This window comes from Dermacentor variabilis, chromosome 11 (assembly GCF_050947875.1).
Source record: "Dermacentor variabilis isolate Ectoservices chromosome 11, ASM5094787v1, whole genome shotgun sequence".
NCBI classification, from domain to species: domain Eukaryota; kingdom Metazoa; phylum Arthropoda; class Arachnida; order Ixodida; family Ixodidae; genus Dermacentor; species Dermacentor variabilis.
In genome coordinates, this window is record NC_134578.1 from 93,294,919 (window position 1) to 93,316,244 (window position 21,326).

At 47.2% G+C, this 21,326-nt stretch overlaps 1 long non-coding RNA gene across 1 annotated transcript; it reads right to left on the minus strand.

The window, feature by feature from the left end:
• Nucleotides 1-1,996: 1,996 nt before the first annotated feature.
• Nucleotides 1,997-10,148, minus strand: LOC142564807 (uncharacterized). The gene is made up of 3 exons (XR_012824680.1): nt 10,043-10,148; nt 6,065-6,307; nt 1,997-2,249 (listed from the first exon to the last, which is right to left on the minus strand). It is a non-coding gene; the product is annotated as an uncharacterized LOC142564807 (long non-coding RNA).
• Between the last annotated feature and the right edge of the window lie 11,178 nt (nt 10,149-21,326).

Below are 21,326 nucleotides of genomic sequence, written 5' to 3' on the forward strand. Positions count from 1 at the left end.
GCAAAGCTGAAGGGTGGGTCTAAAAATTAATCTACAGAAAACTAGAGTAATGTTTAACAGTCTCGGAAGAGAACAGCAGTTTACGATAGGTAGTGAGGCACTGGAAGTGGTAAGGGAATACATCTACTTAGGACAGGTAGCGACTGCGGATCCGGATCATGAGACTGAAATAATCAGAAGAATAAGAATGGGCTGGGGTGCGTTTGGCAGGCATTCTCAGATCATGAACAGCAGGTTGTCATTATCCCTCAAGAGAAAATTTTGTAAACAGCTGTGTCTTACCAATACTCACGTACGCGACAGAAACCTGGAGGCTTACGAAAAGGGTTCTACTTAAATTGAGGACGACGCAACGAGCTATGTAAAGAAGAATGGTAGGGGTAACGTTAAGGGATAAGAAAAGAGCAAATTGGGTGAGGGAACAAACGCGAATTAATGATATCTTAGGTGAAATCAAGAAAAAGAAATGGGCATGGGCAGGACACGTAATGACGAGGGAAGATAACCGATAGTCATTAAGAGTTACGGAATGGATCCCAAGGGAAGGGAAGCGTAGCAGATGGCGGCAGAAAGTTAGGTGGGCGGATGAGATTAAGAAGTATACAGGGACAACTTGGCCACAATTAGTACATGACCGGGGCAGTTGGAGAAGTATGGGAGAAGCCTTTGCCCGGCAGTGGGCATAACCAGGCTGATGATGATGTTGTTAATGATGATGATGATGATGATGATGATGAAGGAATTCACCAGTAAAAAGCTAAAACGCTGTTTTAGTGGAGGATAACGGTTAAGTAGGCATAGGTCACAAAGGAAGAAAATCCCAGCCATTCAACTTACCACAAGACTGCGCAGTTACCATAAACAAATACTTGTCACACTTCTCTTACATCTGGCATATAGATTGCACACGTGCGCCTGCGAATGTTCAATCCAACCAACACTCCAAAAATCAGTTAAGGCTTACTGCGCATTGCAGTAAGCCAGCTCGGACATCCCAACTTAGCATTACGGGTAATATTTTTTTGCGTACCTATCCTTTCCATTTACCCCCCCCCCCCCTTTACGGCTGCAGTCGTGCAGGATTCACCAATGCTTGACATAGTGCGAAGAAGCACTGGATATTGTGTCAAAGAGGACGGCACCAATGAAAGCTTCACTTAAACGGATTATTGCAATGCGTGGGAGCCACGCATTCTTTTCTGCTGTTTCGCTTTTGTTGAAGTATTCTGCGCTTAAAACTAGGCTTATAAGCGGATGTTTAATGTTGATCAGTTACCCTGATGCCTTACAACTTACGGCAATCCCAAACCTGTGGCTTTTATAATTCGAGACTCATTCAATTTCTTAGTTGTGATATGTGCGTCATCTTTTTCTCCATTGTTTTACTGTCACCTAGTAGTGAGGGTAAAGAACAATGTATAAAAACTGTTAATGGTGAAAATAGGTTATATTCGGCGAACCTGTGCCCACAAAAACAGTCTACACTCAAAGCAAAACGACAGCGGCGAACAGAGTTGGCGATTACTAAAATCTGATGAGCGGGTGAAGCACACCGGTTTTTGTACATGAGTCCTTGAAGGTTACAGAGTAATCGCTGGTACCCGGTTGTCTTCCAGAAAGTACTACACCAATTCGCGTCGCAAATACACGCAATCAGATTACACAAGATGCGGTGATAAAAGAGAGCGAATACAACAATCTATAACCTTCGAGAAACTTCCGATACATGCAAGCGCGTCCTGCGCTGAGTGATAACTTATGTCAGATGGTTAAACGTGGTCACACAATAAAGACAAACAAGTAGGTGCGTCAATATTACACAAATATTTAAACACAAAACAAATTTTCATCACAACAGCGTTTATTCTATGTCGCGTAAGACAACAGAAGATCTGACGATGTTTGTGTATCGCGACTCCGCAATGCCTCCGCAATGCGCTATTCACGGAACTGCGCACAGTATGGAGGCTATAAAAACACAAAAAGCATAACTTTTTAGAACAACTAATATTTATTCATAGACATGAGTGCTTTGCATTTTAGAATTTTCATAACTCATATTAGAAGAACGTTGTGATACAATGCGATATGTGTTTTGCTTTTATTTTTGTGCTTCACTTCAATAGATTGTGAAAACAATGATGACACCCTATTGTGATGTCTTTCTCTAGTGGCTAAATTTTGACTTTACATTGGCTCAAACACCACCAGTTGCGATCTTGAGGTTTTTCCGTGGCTTCCAATGTGCCCTGGAATAATAAAAATAATAAGGGAGTCATATTCGTGATTGATTTTGATTATTTCGTAACAACGGCCGTTTCACATCACCGTATGCATGTTTCTCACACAACAAGCTACGACCATGAACAATAATATTAATTCTTCTCACGTATGTCTGATGTGTAAAACAGACAGCGGGGATAAGCTCATTCACGCATGATCGTTCCGTTGCACCGAAAGGCGGGACTGGAGAAAGGGCATACATGGCTCATTCACCGCAGGTGTATTTGTAAAGACTTCGTGTGTAACAGTGTGAACTGGCATTTCTGAACACCGATAGCCTTCTGCGCACCTTTCTTTATATTAAATCTATGGAAGTGTTAAATAATCCAGAAGTTCGAAAAGATTGCGTGGAGCGGAGCGATAACTCATGAGAAAAAATGGGAATGCCTCTGCGGCAACTGAATATAGTAGAGTAAACGCTATCGTCCGTCGTCACACAAAAAGGTTAAGGCGAGTTCAATGGGCTACTTTCTGTGAGAGCTTATCGGCGTTTACTCTCATGACAAGGATAAGGAGAGTAATCAAAAGCCTATCTGGAAAGGTTCGCCCACACAAGTCATTCGGCACACTTGCTTTAAAGCTTGAAAAATATTGGTCAATCCTCGCAGAAGATTTTCTCGATATATACACACCTTCCAGACCAGGGGGAATGTACATTAGTAGCACGTTCTTTAGGGTTAGTTGATTCGTACTTGAAGGGAGGTTATAACTGGGCACAAAAATCGAGGACAAGCGAAAGAAACACACAACACACCACGAGCGCAGGAATAGCCAAGCCTCTGTCCTCTCAGTAATTCTATGAGATGGATACGCTATTCACCTTACGAGAGTTGGATTTGGCGCTTAACGGACAAAAATACGTGTGCTGTGGGTTTCGATTTGGTCAGTAATTAAATGCTGACTAATCTGCCATACGAGTGAAGACGAGTCTTTCAGGACATATTTAATCGCGTCTGAAGCACGGGAGAGCTTCTCGAAGCGTCGACGACAGCATGGGTGTTGCAAATGCTCAAGTCTGGAAATGAACCTGCGAACCTTGCCTCACATCCGACAATATCGCTAACATCATGCGCATCAATCTTGTTGGAAAGACTGATACGTACGAGGTCAACTTGGCTTCTTGAGCAAGGAAATAGACTGCCATCATGTATGTCCAGATTTCGCCCATGATTGAGTGTCCAGGAGAGTGCTTGGACTTACTAAGCCACATCGAGCACTTTCGCGTCCACGCCATTTCGACGCTCGCAATAATTATGGACGTTGCCAAAGCATATGACTGTGTGCCTCATACTGGCATCATTAACGGATTCCAAGCCCTCGGTGTCTCTGGAAATGGTCTTCGATTCGTCTATGAATTGCTTAGAGAGCGACATGTTCAGATTAATCTCGGAAGTATAGTTAGCGAAAAGCGACGCATTTCCCTCGGCGTCCCACAAGGAAGTGTGCTATGTGCCTGGCTTTTAACGTTGCCATGGCCACCATTCCAGACGCACTCTAGGTAGGTTTGACGGAAGTGAAAACGTCGATCTGTGCACATCAGATCCGGATTTGTATCCCGAAACATGCTTTTCCCGCGAGTGAGGCAGAAATCAATTCGCGTGTCACTGAATCATCATCATCAGCCTCGCTACGCCACTGCAGGGCAAAGGCCTCTCCCATACTTCTCCAACTACCCCAGTCATGTGCTAATTGTGGCCGTGTTGTCCCTGCAAACCTAATCTCATCTGCTCACTTATGTTTCTGCCGCGCCTTGCTGCGCTTCCCTTCTCTTCGAATCCAGTCCGTAACCCTTATTGACCATCTGTTATCTTCCCTCCTCATTACATACCCTGCCCACGCGCATTTCTTTTTCTTTATTTCAACTCAGATGTCTATACCTCGCGTTTGTTCCCTCACCCAATCTGCTCTCTTCTTATCCCCTTAACGTTACACCCATAATTCTTCTTTCCACAGCTCGTTGTGTCGTCCTCAATTGAAGTAGAACCTTTTTCGTAAGCCTCCAGGTTTCTGCCCCGTAGGTGAGTACTGGTAAGTGCTCACCAGCACGTACCAGTACTCACCAGTGAGTGCTGGTACGGTGAGTACTGGAATATTAAAGGCGCCCCAATTGGCCGTGCGACAGGTGTTCTATTCTTGGGCATCACTATCGACAGCAAGATTCTATGGAGCAGCGCAGTTGAATGTGTTGTGACTGCATCAGTGCAAAGATTCAGCGAAGTTCATCGCATGGCAAGTGTACGTTTAGGAAACAATCCTATGTATACGCTCAAGTTGAATGTTGCTATAATAACAAGCCGCATTCTCTATCAGCTGCCGCTGACATCACCATCCCCGAGCCGATCGGAGTTCTTGAAGGCAGTGCAAAGAAAGGGACTTCGCTTGGCGACAGCAGTTCCTCAGGCGGCTTCAAAGACGAAGGTTCGTAATGAAGCGGAGTCTCGTCCACACAACCTTACAGGCATCTCTGGCCTTGTTGACGCTGCTATTTGGGCTGGGCAAGTACCCCGCAGCCTCAGAGCTTCTCCGGCAGCTAAGCGCAAGAACTCGCTCCCATTTGCATGCGGTGCTGAACACCTCTGCATTTTTGGATTGTGGTGGCCCTAATGGAGTCGCCTCCACCCACCATGGTCTTTTTAGACGTTACCTGCAGCGTCAGTGTACCCCACCTACCGAGGAAACGCACCATTTCTAGTGCCGAAGCATGGTGTCTTGTGCTAGACCATTTAAGCTTCGTGTTTTAAAGTCACCAACAAATGTAAACAGACCAGTAAGTGTGCGCACAGCTTCATTCTGCATAACTTCTCATATAGTGTCATTGTCTGACCGCCTGGATCGCGTAGTTTCGTCTACAACACTAGAAGTTGCTGCGCTTAACGCGCCCTTTCGGAAAGTACGCGGTTATTTCGCACCTGACTTCGTGGTGCTGACGTACTTAAAGTCATTGTTACAACGGTTTCGCCATGGCCTACTTCGAGACAAGTTTACAAGGCACTCTTTGGCACTGATCAATGTTCTAATGCGCGAGGGATCTCACATAAAATTTCAGTGGATCCCATACCGCATACGAATAGAAGGAAATGTGAAAGCTGACGCTCTTGAACGCCTTAAACTGACATATGTCTCGAATGTAACAGCGCCAACAATTTTTCAGAACCCTATGGAAGCAATCCGCATTCACTTTAGGGCAATCCACCATATACCACGCCAAGCTTGTGTGCCCATGGACTTAGTCGGAAAGAAGCAATGCTATTGTACAGCATCGTAACCGATTCGGCGTATACCTTGGCTTGGTTAATCAAGACTGGACGATGCGCTTCCCGGCTCTCTAACTGATAACGGTGACATCGGACATTTCATTTGTGCATGCTCGCGGTTCGACGCAGAAAGAAGAGCGATGGTCGACAGCCTGCAAAAGAATGGTCCTTGGCACAGGACATTTGAAGAGGTCGTTTTTTCCTCAAGTAAGACAGCGGGCTCTCCGACATAGTGACACACACAGAAGGCTCAGGCGATTCAGTTGCCGGCTACGTATGCCAGGCTAACCCCGCCTGCTTCAACACCACCACCACCACCATCATCGTCTACGAAGGGAAGTTCATCGAGACAAGCACGTAGATAAAGTAATATAAAGATTAGATGCAATATTTCATATATGAAGCGAGTGAATTATGTATTTTGTGCCTAAAAAAAATGAGTGTAGCTCCACTGGAAAGACCTATTTATATTACCTAATACAAACCATACCGAAAAATCTCATGAAACCCATAATAACATCTCTCACCGTTAACAGGCTGCGCCTTTATGTTTCTACTTCGGAGCGGCTACAGTAGCATGAGCAGGAGCACCGGCAGGAGCAGAACCCGTGCCCGCACCGGCGCCAGCAGAAGCGCCAGCCGCGCCAGCCGCGCCAGCCGCGCCAACCGCGCCAGCCGCGGCAGCAGGACCACCAGCGCCGCTATGGCCACCATCGCCTCCTGGAGCTGTTGGCGCAGCGCCTGCTGGTCCTGATGGCATGCATTGGGTTCTGCGAGCACATACACATTTTCGAAGTTTGCGTTGCTAATGAACAAAGAAACTAGACACGTAGCAATATTGAAGCGAAGCTGCTCTTGCTACTCCAATCACTTTTTGTCTGAGAAAAATAGCACTCCCTTGGGAAACGTTCGCTGCAAAGATGTCCTCACTGAATGTATGAAAACTCGAGTTAATATCGAGATGATACTTCACACAAATTTATTATGCATGGCCAGACTTAAAATATCTTTAAATGTACTACTCAAACGAAGGAATAAAAAAATCACAGCAGCCTGCGGCCCTCATCGCAAAAGACTTCCACTTGGTCGTCGTATAGGAGCGCTTAACAGAATAAAGTTAGACCAAAATGTATCTTCATCAGAGTAACTAGGGTGGCTTTCTTAACATAATAATCAGCCAAACAAGGATCCGGGGCATGATGGCGAAATAATCACATTGCCACATTGTAGAGTGCCAAACAGCTAAGGAAGAGGTTCAAATTACAGCTATTTATAAAATATGGCAGATTCGATCGAACGCAAAGCACTACAAGCAATAGCAATGCTTTTTGTTGCGCTAATGACTTCTCAGAGTTATGTCGTGAGGAGGAGTACTTGCTACCAGTGGCATCGCAGTCATCACGCGTCGATGGTGCACGACGTGACAAAGAAGGAAAACCGTCGGGCTTAGCCGGTGCGCTAATTTACGATTACATATACCTAGCTTGACGTTCTCTATGCGTCGCGCTATGACCAGTGTATGCACCACTACGTGGAGTCCATACAGCTATTAAACAGGAGCGTTAATCTGTGTGTCCACATCACTGTAGCCAGCATCGGAACGCAGGACACCAGCCTGGCTCTGGCAGACTGCAGTCAAACACATTGCGCTTTTCTGAAGACATTCTAATCTTCTACGCCCTGGCCATGCTTGCGCATCGATTGTGTGACAGCACTGCAGAAGAGGCGCCACTGTGAACTGCGACGGCGCGAATGCGCCACAAAAATCCGGATAATTGCGATTGTAACAAAATGAAAGTCGGATTGGTCTGACACCTTTCATGCATATTGGCCACATGACAGAACCTTGCTGGGAAGATAAATGGAGTGCAGAATAAGGTGTAGCACTAGAAATGAATAAAGTTGTGCGACTCATGGGTCACTAATTCTTCTAGGAAACTAATTATTTTCCCAATACACACAAGCTTGGCTTTCTTACGTAAACACGCTCTTGCCTGGTTATTTTTGCTCCCTCACGAACGGCATAGGTATGGCTGTCTTTGTTGTTGTATATAGCAACAGCTTTTTAGAAAATACATCCACAACCGCACGCATGGCCATGCAAGGCAAAAAGAGCATCTCTTCTGCGTTAAACGTTGTTAAAATCCTCACGAACGCAATCATTGGGACACCTGTTTGTATGAACTGCATAGCAAGCACGACAGGCATAAAAAGCGTGATATACAAAATCGTACTGCAACAAGGATGAGTAGCCTGCTCCTTGGCAGCATCGCCGCGGGCATACCGTTGCTTAATTTTCCGACGTGCGAAATTAGTCGTGAAAGTTCACTCCATGTAGGCAATGCTTTACTGAAATGCCGAAATCTTCTGGCGTATTCAGCAATTAAAGGGTCGGTCGTTGATGACAAAGCTGATTCGGCATTCAGTCGTTGCTTGTTTGCATACAGCGTAAAGCTAAGTATGTCGCTGAATCCAGGGCAGTTATAACTTGAAGGTTTGCACTGAGTGCTGGCGACTTGGTCGACTAATACATCGATTTACGACTAGCTATTAATATGACCTCCACTACTGGCATCATTAAAAACATTCGGACATAACCAGTTTACGCTGATTGCCTAAGTTATACGAGAACCCTTAATTCGTACAGCACATGTTATTTATTCAACTTTCATTATAGCCGGCAGAGCGGAGAATGACCTTACGTCCGTCGCTTTTCAGTGGAATCGGCATTTGTTCTAGTTGCAACTGGTATATTATCTTGTTGGGGCCGCGCAAACGATGAAGACACGTGGAAGGAGAAATACAGGACATCGCTGATTCGCAACTGACCTTATTGGAAAGCACACGCATTTGCGCGCCTCTGGACCTCTGCTGATTGAGCACGCTCATGATTGTCGGTATTGTGACAGCGTACTGGTGGCAGTGTTCTTACACTCTAGTGTCGCACACAGTCTGCAACCATTTTTCAACTGGTGGCATAGCCTCAAGGATAGCTGTCGTCTTTCTGGTGGCAGGCTCGGACTCTACACATCGTAGGGGATATATCGTTGTAATTGAAGAATACTGTAGCCTTTTCTTAGCTCATTGCTCCGTTTCACACATTGGCTCCATGCGTAGCTATAAAGGTGAACGAGAGATGGGAGATAGGTGAGAGCAAAGCCAGAACAAGCTTCCATTGATGGAAGCGCACGCGGTGTAACGTGCAGAGAGAGGGGAGTGGTCGGTGACGTGACGCAAAGCTCCGGTAGCTGTAACACGAGTAATTGTGTTGCCCTCCACCGCCTGTACCGGGGAAGTTTTTCTGCATGACATAGACGCCTTGTTTTTCTTTTCGCCGTTGTGTCCCGCTAACTAGATGGTTTACATTTACGTTGACGATACCTCGCTGAGCGCGCTGCGGCAGGCTGGGCTTCGCCAGTGTAGGCTTAGAAAGTCGGCGTTCATTCGGGCAATCGGAGAATAACTTTGTTGTTTAAACGAGGACGCTACAGAATATGCTTTACAAAAACAACATTGAAGAACAATGACATTCGGCCCGTAAGCGTTTCGCAGAGCTCGAGATCGGGAGAGCAAATGCCTACCTCACAGCAGAGCGAACGCTGAAACATTCGCTTTCCACTCTAGTAACCACCCTGTGATTTTTCTTTACGCGGTTATCGTACCGAGACCACACGGAGAGCTCATATATTGGCGGAGAAGCCAATGAAATTGTCTCGCATTTAATAATATGAATGATTTGCCAATATCGGGTAAGCTTCCGGTTGAAGTCTTCTGAATATATAGTCAGTTTGAGAATATAATATGGCTTACACAGACGGTGATTGCTTGAAGCCACAACTGCATTAGGAAGCTTCTGATCTTCCTAATGCTGGCTAATTGCTACATGTGCTGGCATAGGTGACACAAAGTGCTAATGAAAGCTGTCTATGAGAACGCCCTAATATTTGTGTTGCAAAAATTTTGCACGCCTACAGCAAACGTTTACATTACGATTGTTTACGGAAATGCAGAAACTACCTCCACAGTTGTTGTGACAGGAGTAGTTACTAGTCTGAGCAATTCTTTATTGCTTCTGGCGTCATTTAAAAGTGCGTATTCAAACCAACTTACTCAGTCTTGTGTCCTATTTGACAGACATACCTTTTAGAATTATGTTTCTAAAACGCTCATGCAACGTTAGTTTATCGCATATGAGACAACGACATATTTACAATGACGCAGTAACAAGAAAGGTACAGCTAGTTTTAACAAGGTATACATATTTCCGCTGCTCATTTCGTGGTAACAACTTTAAGTAGAAAAGAGGAAAACCAGCATACATTTAGAATCACTGGTGCAGCAGCAATCGAAACTTTTCTGCACACTCACAGCTACTGCTCCATGATTTTGAGCAACATACGCCCACTAGAAGAAAGGGGGAGATACGACCACTAGAACATACAAGGACAAGAAATGTATGTATTCTGTAGATTACTGCATTTCTAACGGTCTCACAGCATACTTACGCAATCATGACGCTAGCAATAATGGAGAGGATTACAAAAACCTTTGAAGAAGCCATCGCAAATATTGTGCACTAGCGAATCTCGACCGTACTAGGGTACCTAAGCATCCCAACCTTTTATACACCTACCGACCCCGCCTCTCCTCTCCTTCTCACTAAAACGAAAATATCTAGAGCAACGTAAGGAGTGAGAGAAATGCAGGTTTCAAGAACGCAAAGTGCATGAGAGCAACATTATTGATGAGGGTGCGGATGACCAATACAGTGACCCGGGGTTTGCCAGGCACAATATATGCGTGTCAGTTTTGCAATCATTTGTTCGCGTCCCTTTGTAACAGAACTATATGTCAGCGCAAGAGAGCACATGCCATGTGCCTCTAAGAACGTCACAAATTTAATCGGCTGCAACGGGCTGTGTTTTTATCGCCAGCATGCAAGAAACACTTGAGCGAAATAAATCCCCAGAAACCTTCTGCAAAGCTTCTTGAGTAAAGCGTTTGGTGCGTTTCGGGAACAGAACTAAAGTTGTTATTGTTTTCTGTCAATTTAAAAGAGAATAACTCATAGTCTATCGTCACCTTTGCAGTGATGTTTGTGCCCGACATAAGAAATGCTGCACATAATTTTTGTAATTGCTGCGTTCTGTTCTTCCCGGGGATGTCTTCGTTATTTCACCTTACCCAGTAAATATCCAGAAGAAACTCATTTTACGGTTCTATCAACGGCTCCGAATTTCTGACCCCGCTTGTGCAATTAGTCATCGTAATCACCAATCGCTATACGCCAAGCATGTTCAGTAACATACGGTGTGCTCTCAGCCATCAAGTCCTTGTCGGAAATTTTCAGTATCCCTATTTTGCAGCACAACAAAACTGTGCGCCTCCTACACAGCCGCACCTGACAACGCGGGCTTTAAGACTTGGGCATTCACTGGATGTCTCACTGCTACCTTGTTAGGAAGGCGCTATTCTGTTGCTGCCCATTTTTCGCTCATTAGGTACGTGCTACTGGATATCTTACCATTCATGGGCACATATTTTACCTACAGAAAACAGTCTGGTATAAAGCAAAATTATTTGCATGAGAAATTCATCATGCGGCAGGGCGCAACTTGGCACAACTGCCTCATACAGATGGTAGTTGTGATTAGTTTCTAAATTCACATGTGGTATATAGTCAAAATGTCAGTACAGCATCACTAACTACTTAACTAAGGAGAAAGGAGAACACAAAATATTCGAGAAACTTTTTCAAGTGGCTGCCCATGAAATATAACTCCTTTCATTGAAATAGAGAACTTCAGTAAATCGAATATGTCAGTGGCGCCAGCCTGCATGCGCCAATGTTTTCCTTTGTCCAAAATCCTGCTCACCCAATGGCTGTCCTCTGCACTGTAAAAAAAAAGCTACACTGTAAAAAAAAAGAAAATTTACACAGATGTTCTGTATTGCAAAAACGTTTCTGTGAATGTTCTATGACAGAAACATGTTAAAAAAACGGAAATTTCCTGCTATTCTTAAAACCTGTAAATATTGTTAAAATTGAAATATAGCCTAAATTATTGTAATTGCATCAATAATAATGAAATACAATTTTAGCGTTCTTTCTTTTCAGGCACGTCGTTTCTCGCATATACTACGCACGACGCGATATCGGGTTTCAACGACTGCGTTGAGGCCCCGTGCCATAATCAAGATGGCTGCTCTTCGAGTCAACGCCTGACGGCACTGCTCCGCTTCTTCTTCCGCCAGTTAAGACATGACGGTTTTTCAGTTCACGTAGATTTCAAACTTTGCTCGACTTCTCTTTTCTTATCTGATATTTTCCGCATGTTTATGTCATAGAACAGCACTATATTGTAGCTCGCAAAGAAAATTCAGGCGGACAGTGACAAAATTTAGTTGCGATTTGTGAGGCGACGAGGGATTTTGGCAATAAGTTGAGCTGTAGTGACTACAGCGAAGCTGCATCCGGCTAGCCGATTCGACCGTCCGTCCGTCTGTCGCTCGCCTGTACACCGAAAGCTCCTCCTGCGCAGCCCTATGCGCATGCGCAAATAAAAAGGAGAGAAATAAGGTTGCGCCGTCTGTCAACACCACCTAAATAGCACAAGGTCTGTTTACGCCGATCCATGACGTCATGCTACTAGCCCCAAAATTTCTGTTCACAAGGCTGGCGTAACGTCCAAATAACTGTTGCCTACTCAGGAGCATCCTCACTAGCTTATATGGCAGTCGGGCAAGGTAACATGACTTGGGGCGCTATAATGTAAAAATATTCCAAACTTTTTTATTCCAATTCTGCAATCAGCCTTCCGCGATTGGTCAAAAATTTTTTTGACCACCCCCATTCCACCTGTCTGTCACGTCACGCGACGTCACGAAAACCGCGATACCTCGCCATCTGAAATAACGTTTACACATGGATTATGCATGATTTGACCGAACAAAAGAAAAACAGTTATTTCTGATTCGACGCCTCTTCGCCATTAGTCCTCGACTATTGATCAAAAGTTCTCGGGCTACGCCCACTTCACCTGTCTATCACGTGACGTCACAAACCCACAAGAACTCACCGCGGCAAAGTGACTTCTACGCGATAAAGATGCATTAATATGCCGAACAAAACTGAATTTTCTTCAGAATAGCCGCTGGTTGCCCCGTTCGGAAAGGAATGAAAGCTGGCTGCCGCCGATCGCGCAGGCACTGGCTACTCGCTCCTGTCAGAGAGAATGGGTTTATTTGCGTGTAATAAAACTTCTTGCGTGGCCGTGTAACGTTTTCGAGCACGTTCGGCACGTTTGCGACCTCGTTCTGCCAACTCTTCTTTGCTGAGGATCCGTTTTAGCGTAATTCTTAAGTTTCCGTTGCATGGCGCCGCGAGTGTCAACGAGGCACCGCAAGCTAAGTAAGAGAAAGCGGACCAATCGCAGACGCCCGCGCCACCCTCATCACACGGTTATCGATTTTCAGTGCAGTGGCTAGGCCCCATCGAATCCCTCTCCACTTTAGCGTGCTCCTCGCCCCTTGTGAGCCAATTAGATATGACAAGCCGCTCAGTGTAGGCAATGTTCTTCGTTTTTCAAACAAACAAAAGTGACCTTCTATGAACGAGGAGAGCGTTTGATCGGTCTGTTCAGACAACCCTGCGGGTGACCGCCCAATGCTTGCGTCGGAGCTTACGCAAATTTGACGTCAGGAGATTGGAATAAAAACATATTGGAAAGGTTTTACGTTATAGGGCCCTTGGCCTGTTGGGCTAATCGGATCGTTGATTAAGCAAAATTTTGAACTGCGTGAAGAATACAGGACATGAACAGAAACATAGGGGCAGGCACAAAGCGCAGATGACGTCATGGATAGGAGTGAAAATGCCTTGTGCTATCTAGGTGGTGCTGGCTTAGCTGCACCAGTAGTGACGTTCTTGCTCTCCTTCGTAGCCGAGCGTGCCGGCAGCAATTCCCCTACGTCTCCGAAATGGCTAGCCCGCCCGTCATACGTACTCCTTAGCAGGAGGCAGCGTTCGACCAGCAACGCCGCGAGCAGAACAGGGAACAAGTTCACTCTACGGCGTGCGATTCTGCGGCCCAGGCACAAGAACAGGCTCGTGCAGCCGAGCGAAAGCAGCATCTGCATACCGAGGATCCGGTAGCCTACCAAGCCCTCGTTTAATGAACCGTAGTGATTAACCCAGTGATAAACACCGGGGTCTCTCGTTCCAGTTTCGCTGGTTGACCATCTGTACGGAATGCATGAGCGGTGCTTTTATGTTATATTAGACGTAATGGCTAGAAAGTGGGACCGACAAATGTATTATTGTCTATTCTTGCCTTTTTGGATTGTATTTGTTTTTCCTGTGGCTGCGAGAAAGAAACTAAAAGCATGCGTGAGTTCTTTACAAAACTCACTCAAGGTCGCGGGATCTAATCACGGCCACGGCGGCCATATTTCGAGTGGAGCGAATGCTAAACACCCACTAGGTCGTGCCTAATAATCAAATCGTAGTTTTGGCGAGTTAAACCTCATAAATAAAATTTTTTAAGCAAAGCTCATTTTGCAACGCTCGCTCTTTGGAACGATCAAGTGTTTAGTTTATTGAAATAACCGCAAAGTGTGACTTTTTTTCTGCTGTGTAATATTTTATTTGTTTGGTATTAGTATATGAACCTGCCGCATATGTGGGCACATAGCTCACGGTATTTATTTAATTGCTTCGCTAGTTGCGATTAAATTGTTTTAGTACGTTAACCCCGGAAAATGATATTGCCTGGCCACTGACTAAATTGTTTCACTTCGAAAATAGTGAGAACACTGTATTACTAGGCTTGGTGTACCATCTGCGCATTTTAAAAGCACAGCGCAGGAGGTCCTAGTACCCTAGTAAGATATGCTATCATCCCGCACGTGGCCATAACGACTGCTCCCGTGTCGTGTGTTCGACTTCCTGAGACTTCCGGAGTCTGATAAATGATATTCAAATGCATGAGTGATGGACTGCAAAAATGAGAAAAAGAATTCCCAAAGTTTGCATAACCTGCACTGCAGTAAAACATTTAGTAAAAAAAGTGAAAATGCAGCATTTGTCTTTGTTTCACTTACTAATACAGCACAGTTAATTTAATGTGATGACCGATTTAAATAATCAGGACTATTTTCTACATTGCGCCATTATGCTTGATATTGCTACACATCACGCCTGCGCATCGCACTTCATCGCGTCATAGCTATTCAAAGGCTCTTTATCCCCCTCCAGCTCACACCACCACTCATGTTAACTCTTCCTTTGTTCAAACAGCGAAAGACTGTAATCATCTACCTGCTGAAGCGGTGAACCACTCCAGTCATTGACCGTTCAAGGCATTCATTGAAAATATAATCTAAATATGCCCACCCCTCATGTAAAACCCCAAATGGGGTATTTGAGGTGTGAATAAAATAAATAAATATAGCTGACGTGGGATTTGTTGGCAACGTACGCCCGGTGCACTGGAAAGCTCGTGTCAGTGTTGCATATAGCAAATTCTGTAAATATCTGGTACTGAAGTAAATTACGCTTCCTTTCCTTTTTCAGTTTCTACTGTTCAACGTTGCTGTAGATGAGAGCTTCAGCACACTGCACACGGGAGTTCGGATTACATGTAGCTCACGATGAACGCAGTTACCCGCCGTGGTTGCTCAGTGGCTATGGTGTTGGGCTTCTCAGCAAGAGGTCGCGGGATCGAATCGCGGCTCGGCGGCCGCGTTTCGTTGGGGGCGAAAACACCCGTGTACTTAGATTTAGGTGCACGGTAAAAGAACCACAGGTGATCGAAATTTCCAGATTCCTCCACTACGGCGTGCCTCATAATCAGAAAGTGGTTTTGGCACGTAATACCCGATCATTCTTTTTTTTTTATGAACGCAGTTTTGCCTTTCTTGCCCTGCGCTCCTGCGTGGCATTTTCAGCGCTGGCGGTGCGGAAAACGCGCTGAGGGCCCAGGCGTCTATAGAGAAAGAGACGTTGTGCTAAGCCCTATGCGCGCCTCTCCATCCAAAGAGTGAACACGTTAGCACGTTAGCTCTGCGGAATGTGTGGGCACCCAGCGTGGCATTGGGTCGCGTAGACATCGTGACGCCGTAAAGCCGGTCTAGCATGTCTTTCGCCCAACTACCGCGTGTTTTGACAGCACCTAGTGTGCGTTGCGCGGAAGCAAGCCCTCACTTTCATTATATTTCAATTGCAGGAAAGAACGAGCTTCGCGTTTAAGCAGAGGCTATACCGTGTTCTTTGTCCTTGCTATTAGAATAGCAGCTACATGTACGCTCTAGGCGAATTTTTGCCGGTGCGGTCACCGTCGCCGTCGCTGCGTTCTTCCATATAAATTCCAAGGGCAACAACACCGTACCCGCGCGTCGTGTGCTACATGCGCGAGTGAAAGCGCGCGAGGGAAGCCGACTATCGCGGTGCAATCTGGCGCGCGCGAAGGAAGAAAGCGGAGAGCAAACGTGCCGCCTGCCCTCGGGTGTAAGGCCCTGGGGATGTGGGAAAGAAGTAGGGGGGGGGCGGTGTTGCGCCCCGGGAGCAACTGCACATTTCGCGACCGTTCGCAAGGGGAACTGACGATCACAGCCCAATCACGGGCGGGATAAATGGAGGAAAGCGGGATGCAGAGCGGAAGGGAGAGGGTGGAGGAGGCTTCCACTCCGCGGAGAAGTGCGCACTTTGCACGCCCGCGCACGGTCGCGCGCGCCGTATCTTGAAAGTGATCTACAGACGGCTCATACCTTTGCTCGGGCTGAGTTGAAGCGGTACATCGCACGAGGGACGCTTCGCAGGCTGCTGCTGATACGCGTGCTCACACCAGCGTTTTGAACGTGTCCGCGCTCATGGAGTGTGATGTGTTCATGTTTGCGCGTGCGCGCTGTCGCCATGCTTATTAATTCAGTTAGTAAGCGAATGTTTCCAAGTTTATACTGCCAACAAAATTTCTGATCCTTACTTGGTCTAGCTGTCTACTAAATTGCTGTCGCAATGAATGCTACACCTTTAGGGCAAAACGGCCACTCTTTTAATTAGGAAAAGAAGAGCGCATGGAGTATATTGTCACGAGGTGCTGACGTTGAAGAACACAGCTGCAATACTGTGAACGACAAAACTAAGTTTTACTTGGCGAACCTGCGCCAACAAAACAGGCTACACTTATAGCACAACAATATCGGCGAACACGGTCGGCGACCGTCGAAGATCTAATCAGCTGGTCAAGCGCGTCGGCTTTTATACAGCAGTCGTCGAATGTTCCAGACTAATCGTTGGGACCCGCGTGCCTTCCACAAAGTTCTACACGATTCGCGTCAGGCGATGAAATCCGGTAACACAAGGTTCGGCGACAACAGACAGCGGACAGAAAGATCGATAACTTTCCAGAAACTTCGGATACATGCAGGCGCGTCCCGCGCTGTGCGATAACATTTGTTAGGCGGCGAAACGTGGTCGCCCGATAAATATAAATACACGTGCCAATACCCCCCTCTTAAAAAGCATCGACCCGATGCTGCAAACAAACGAAAGTAATAAAGAAAAGCACTCGTAGCAAAGAAAACAACAAAATAAGGAAGTTCGTCAGCGTCCGTGAAAGGTTTAAAGGCGCACCACGTGGACCACTTCAGATCGTGCGCGGCGCCGCTTTAAATGCGAACTGCCGTCTGGCACGACCTCATAGTCCAGTGCGCCAATACGTCGGATGACCTTGTAGGGTCCGAAATAGCGTCGCAGTAGTTTCTGAGTCCTCGTCGGCGTATCGGGGTCCATACCCAAACACGGTCGCCGGGCTGGTACTCGACGAAGCGTCGTCAGAGGTTGTAGTGTCGGCTGTCGGTCCTCTGCTGGTTCTTGATCCGCAGGCGGGCGAGCAGTCGGGCTTCTTCGGCGCGCTGGAGATAGGTAGCGACGCCAAGATTCTCCTCGTCAGTGACTTGCGGCAGCATGGCGTTGAGCGTCGTCGTCGGGTTCTTTCCGTAAGCCAGCTTGAATGGCGTGTTCTGTGTTGTTTCTTGCACCGTTGTGTTGTAAGCGAATGTTACGTACAGCAGGACAGCATCCCACGTCTTGTGCTCAACGTCGACGTGCATTGCTAGCATGTCGGCGAGAGTCTTGTTCAGGCGCTCCGTGAGACCATTCGTCTGCGTATGGTAGGCAGCTGTCCTCCTGTGACTTGTCTGGCTGTATTGCAGAATGGCTTACGTGAGCTCTGCTGTAAAAGCGGTTCCACTGTCGGTGATGAGGACTTCTGGAGCACCATGTCGCAGCAGGATGTTCTCGACGAAAAATTTCGCCACTTCGACTGCGCTGCCTTTCGGTAGAGCTTTAGTTTAAGCGAAGCCGGTGAGATAGTCCGTCGCCACGACGATCCACTCACTTCTGGAAGTCGATATCGGAAACGGTCCCAACAAGTTCATCCCGATCTGCTGAAAAGGTCGGTAATGAGGCCTGATCGGCTGTAGTAATCCCGCTGGCCTTGTCGGTGGTGTCTTGCGTCGCTGACAGTCTCGGCATGTCTTGACGTAACGGGCGACATCGGCGATTAGGTGCGGCCAGTGATGCCTTTCTTGTATCCTCAATAGCGTCCGGGACAAACCGAGGTGCCCAGCGGTCAGATCGCCATGTAGGGCGTGCAGTACTTCTGGACGCAGCGCCGACGGAACAACAAGTAGGTAGTTGGCGCGGACTGGTGAGAAGTTCTTCTTCGCGAGTAGGTTGTTTTGAAGCGTGAACGAAGACAATCCACACTTAAATGCCCTAGTGACAACGTCGGTGTGCCCTTCCAAATACTCGACTAGGGCTTTTAGCTCCAGGTCTCCTCGTTGCTGTTCGGCGAAGCCTTCCGCGCTTATTATTCCAAGGAATGCGTCGTCAACCTCATCATCTTGCGGCAGCGGGTCAATGGGGGCGCGTTATAGGCAATCGGCATCTGAGTGTTTTCGTCGGGAGTTGTAGGTTACGGTGATGTCGTATTCTTGTAGTCTGAGGCTCCACAATGCTAGCCGTCCTGAAGGGTCCTTTACGTTAGCTAGCCAACACAACACGTGATGGTCGCCGGCCACTATCGATGGCCTCCCATACAGGTAAGGGCGGAATTTTGGCGTAGCCCAAAAGATGGCCAGGCATTCCTATTTGGTCGCAGAATAGTTGCCTTCCGCTTTTGACAGCGACCGGCTAGCACAAGATATGATGCGTTCAAGTCCGTCTATCCTCTGAACTAGGACGGCACCGATGCCTAGGCTACTGGCGTCAGTGTGGATTTCAGTATAGGCGTTCTCGTCGAAGTGTGCAAGTACGGGCGGCGACTGCATGAGACGTTTGAGTTCTTGAAATGCATCGGCCTGCGGCGTTTCCCATTGAACTCGACATCACATTTGGTTAGGTGCGTTAATGGCTCCGCGATGCGTGAAAAGTCCTTGACAAAGCGCCTGTAGTAGACACACATGCCAAGGAATCTACGCACTGCCTTCTTGTCGATGGGCAGCGGGAACTTTGAGATGGCAGCTGTCTTATGCAGGTCGGGGCGGACTCCAGATTGTCTGTTTACGTGGCCTAGAAACAGAAGCTCCCCGTAAGAGAAGCGGCACTTTTCCGGCTTCAGAGTAAGCCCTGATGACCTGATGGCCGCTAGTACTGTTGCAAGCCGCCTGAGGTGATCGTCGAAATTTTTGGCGAAGACAACCACGTCATCCAAGTAAACGAGACAGGTCTGCCACTTCAATCCTGCTAAAACCGTGTCCATCACGCGCTGGAACGTTGCAGGCGCCGAGCACAGTCCAAGTGGCATAACCTTGAACTCGTAGAGGCCGTCTGGTGTGATGAAGGAGGTCTTTTCGCGATCTCTTTCGTCGACTTCTATTTGCAAATAGCCAGACTTGAGGTCCATCGACGAGAAGTATTTAGCGTTGCAGAGCCGATCCAATGCGTCGTCTATCCGTGGGAGAGGGTATGCGTCCTTCTTCGGTGATCTTGTTCAGTCGATGACAATTGACGCAGAAACGTAGGCTTCCATCCTTTTTCTTCTCCAGGACAACAGGAGATGCCCACAGGCTTTTCCACGGCTGGATGATGTCGTCACGCAGCATTTCACAGATTTGTCTTATAACTTCACGTTCTCGCGTCGAAACTCGATAAGAGCTTTGACGGAGTGGTTGAGCGCACTCTTCGGTTCTTTACAACGCTTTACGAATGGTGTTTGTCGAATCCTCTATGACATCAAAAAGCAGTTTTTATATCATCGGAGCAGGTATGTGCGCTGTTAATGTTTTATCATGGGGAGGCTTGGACTTATGTCGAAGTCTGATTCTGGAACTACGGTCGTGTGTGTCTGTGAGAGTGTGATTGAGACACTCCGTGCGGCCATTTGTTTGCGGTTAGTATGACGTGGATAGCTTGTGCCTTGTGGCACAGAAATGCAGGATGTCCGCGATAACTGTTGATAGCATTGTCCGGCCACGGTCTGTGAGAAGTTGTAGCAGAGCTTCATGTAATAAAATCACGTCGCATAAAAGAAAATAGGTGACATCTGTGGCACAGCCTCTAAGAAGCGATTGGGTGATGGTGTGACGTAATTCGTGGCCACAGCGATCCACCTGTTCCCAGAGGTAGAAAGAGGAAAAGGGACAAGTAAGTCCAAACCAACCCTAAAGAGTTGTCCCGCAGGAATGTGGAGTGGTTGGAGGTACCCAGCAGGGAGCGTCGATGGTGGCTTGCTTCGCTGGCATTTCTCACACGCAGCTACGTATCTTCGAACGGAGCGAGCGAGCCCAGGCCAAAAGCAGCGTCGGTGGATCCGGTCGTAGGTACGTGACACACCCAGGTGACCGGCAGTAGAGAGGTTGTGAAGTTCATGGAGAACAGCCTGGCAAATGTGTTTAGAGGTCACAAGGAGTAATGCAGGGCCGTCGGGTTTAACGTTGTGGCGGTAGAGAACACCATCTTGAAGTGTGAATAAGCGAAGGGAACTGCCGGCAAGTGACGATGCCAGGTGGGGCCACGGCGGCCGCATTGGGATGGGGGAGAAATGCGAAAACACCTGTGTACTTAGATTTAGATGCACGTTAAAGAGCCCCGGGTGGTCAAAATTTCCTGACCCCTACACTACGGCGTGCCTCATAATCAGAAAGTGGTTTTGGCACGTAAAACCTCATAATGTTTTTATACCAGGTGGTCAATGATTCTACGCAAGGACAGGTCATGGCGCTTCTCCTCGGCGACATGGAGCAATGGAAAAACAAAAAGAACCCAGGCGTCGGTGTCAGTATCAAGCGTAAAGGTTGCGTCTTCGACTGGGTAGCGAGAGAGGCAATCTGCGTCCTGGTGTTGGCGGCCCGGATTGTAAGTCACTCTGTAGGGATATTTTTGTAGTCGGAGGGCCCAACGACTGCGCCGCCCAGTAGGATCCTTGAGCGACGAATGCCAACAGAGCGCTTTATGGTCTGTGATTACTGAGAAGGGCTTGCCATATAAATATGGGCGGAACTTTGAAACAGCCCAGACGAGAGCAAGACATTCGCGCTCGGTAACCGAATACTTGCGCTCTGCAGTGTTCAGGAGCCGGCTATCGTAGGCTATAACGCGGCCGTGTCCGTATTGGCGTCGCGATAAGACGGCGCTGATCCTATAACCACTGGCATCGGTTCGGACCTCTGCAGGTTCAGAGGGGTCAAAGTGGGCCAAGACCAGTGGATTGATGAGAATCGTGATAAGGCATGAGGGGTACCCCACATAAAAGGCCCGTCTTTCTTCAGAAGTTCAGTGAGTGGTCG